The sequence below is a fragment of the Bison bison genome, unplaced genomic scaffold, assembly GCF_000754665.1.
Source record: "Bison bison bison isolate TAMUID 2011002044 unplaced genomic scaffold, Bison_UMD1.0 scf7180017864072, whole genome shotgun sequence".
Classification (NCBI taxonomy): Eukaryota; Metazoa; Chordata; class Mammalia; order Artiodactyla; family Bovidae; genus Bison; species Bison bison.
This window is the reverse complement of record NW_011494644.1, coordinates 1,730,451-1,732,835: the sequence shown is the minus strand read 5'-3', so window position 1 is coordinate 1,732,835 and position 2,385 is coordinate 1,730,451. Positions and strand designations below refer to the sequence as shown.

Genomic DNA, 2,385 nt, shown 5'->3' with positions numbered 1-2,385 from the left:
GGACGTGAGTCTGAGTGAACTCCGGGAGTTGGTGATGGACAGGGAGGCCTGGCGTGCTGTGATTCATGGGGTCGCAAAGAGTCAGACACAACTGAGCGACTGAACTGTGCTTGTTAGATAAGCTTCATTCGGGCACACATCATGGTGCTGTTGGCTGTGAGTTCAGTGATATTAAATAAGGTGTCTTTAAATAGAAACAGTTATTGTGTATTAATAACTTTCTTTCTCAAGAAACATAAAAGAAACGGTCGCTGCGACTCATCGCTGTCTGAACACACAGCGGCTGCTGAGCACCCGACCAGGGCCTGCGCCGGAGCCCACGCCAAGCTCCGCGGCTCCTCGCCCACCAGGGCGGCCCTGAGCCAGTTGTCACTGAGGTAGCGCGCCCCACATTCTCTGCTGCCCGGCCAGGCCAGGCCGGCTCTGGCGTTGCCTGGCTCCCGCTCGCTCACCCGCTCCCTCCTTTGCGCCTGAGTCACCGCCGCCGCCATGGCCGAGAATAGTGAAAGCAGCGGCCCTCCGAGTTCCCAGGACAACGCCGCCGCGGCCGAAGGTACCGGCGCCCCTGCCGCCACCGCCTCCACGGAACCCAAGATCATGAAAGTCACCGTGAAGACCCCGAAGGAGAAGGAGGAGTTCGCAGTGCCCGAGAACAGCTCCGTCCAGCAGTTCAAGGAAGAAATCTCGAAACGTTTCAAATCACATACCGACCAACTTGTGTTGATATTTGCGGGAAAAATTTTAAAAGATCAAGATACTTTGAGTCAGCATGGAATTCACGATGGACTTACTGTTCACCTTGTCATCAAAACACAAAACAGGCCTCAGGATCATTCAGCTCAACAAACAAATGCCAGTGGAACCAGTGCTACCACATCATCAGCTCCTAGTAGTAACTCCACATCTGGTTCTGCCACTAGCAGCCCTTTTGGTTTAGGTGGCCTTGGAGGACTTGCAGGTCTGAGTAGCTTGGGTTTGAATACTACCAACTTCTCTGAACTACAGAGCCAGATGCAGCGGCAACTTATGTCCAATCCTGAAATGATGGTCCAGATCATGGAGAATCCCTTTGTCCAGAGCATGCTTTCAAATCCTGACCTGATGAGGCAGTTAATTATGGCCATTCCACAAATGCAACAGTTGATACAGAGAAATCCAGAAATTAGTCATATGCTAAATAATCCAGATATTATGAGACAAACATTGGAACTTGCTAGGAATCCAGCAATGATGCAGGAAATGATGAGAAACCAGGACCGAGCCTTGAGCAACCTGGAAAGCATCCCAGGGGGATACAATGCTTTACGGCGCATGTACACAGATATTCAGGAACCCATGTTGAGTGCTGCACAAGAACAGTTTGGTGGTAATCCGTTTGCTTCGTTAGTGAGCAATACATCGTCAGGTGAAGGTAGTCAGCCTTCCCGTACAGAAAATAGAGATCCATTACCCAATCCGTGGGCTCCACAGGCTTCTCAGAGTTCATCAGCTTCCAGTGGCACCACCAGCTCAGTGGGGGGCACTAGTGGTAGCGCTGCTGGTGGTACTGCTGGGCAGAGTTCTGCTGCGCCAAATCTGGGACCTGGAGTAGGAGCCAGTATGTTCAATACACCAGGAATGCAGAGCTTGTTGCAGCAAATAACTGAAAACCCACAACTTATGCAAAACATGTTGTCTGCCCCCTACATGAGAAGCATGATGCAGTCACTAAGCCAGAACCCTGACCTTGCTGCACAGATGCAGAATCCTGATACGTTATCGGCTATGTCAAACCCTAGAGCAATGCAGGCCTTATTACAGATTCAGCAGGGTTTACAGACCTTAGCAACTGAAGCCCCCGGCCTCATCCCAGGGTTTACTCCTGGCCTGGGGGCATTAGGAAGTACTGGAGGCTCTTCAGGAACCAATGGCTCTACTTCTACATCTAGCGAAAACCCAAGTCCCACAGTAGGAACCACCGAACCTGGACACCAGCAGTTTATCCAACAAATGCTGCAGGCTCTTGCTGGAGTGAATCCTCAGCTACAGAATCCAGAAGTTAGATTTCAGCAGCAACTGGAACAGCTCAGTGCAATGGGATTTTTGAACCGTGAAGCAAACTTGCAAGTGCTAATAGCCACAGGAGGGGATATCAATGCGGCTATTGAAAGGTTACTGGGCTCTCAGCCATCATAGCAGCATTTCTGTATCTTGAAAAAAGTGTAATTTATTTTTGATAACGGCTCTTAAATCTTTAAAATACCCGCTTTATTTCATTTTGACTCTTGGAATTCTGTGCTGTTATAAACAAACCCAATATATGATACATTTTAAGGTGGAGTGCAGTAAGATGTGTGGGTTTCACTGTTTTTGTTTGTTTTTTGTTTTCCTGGAACAGTGGGAATC

The 2,385-nt window shown here is 49.2% G+C and overlaps 1 protein-coding gene and 1 pseudogene across 3 annotated transcripts in view; both read left to right on the top strand.

Annotated features, from left to right (window-relative positions):
• Positions 1-2,385, top strand: part of TMC7 (transmembrane channel-like 7) — a 62,696-nt gene that overhangs the window by 52,671 nt on the left and 7,640 nt on the right. The gene's annotated exons all lie outside the window — the stretch shown is intronic.
• On the top strand, positions 254-2,339 carry LOC104986524 (annotated as a pseudogene). The gene has a single exon (XR_825046.1). The product of XR_825046.1 is annotated as a ubiquilin-1 pseudogene (transcript).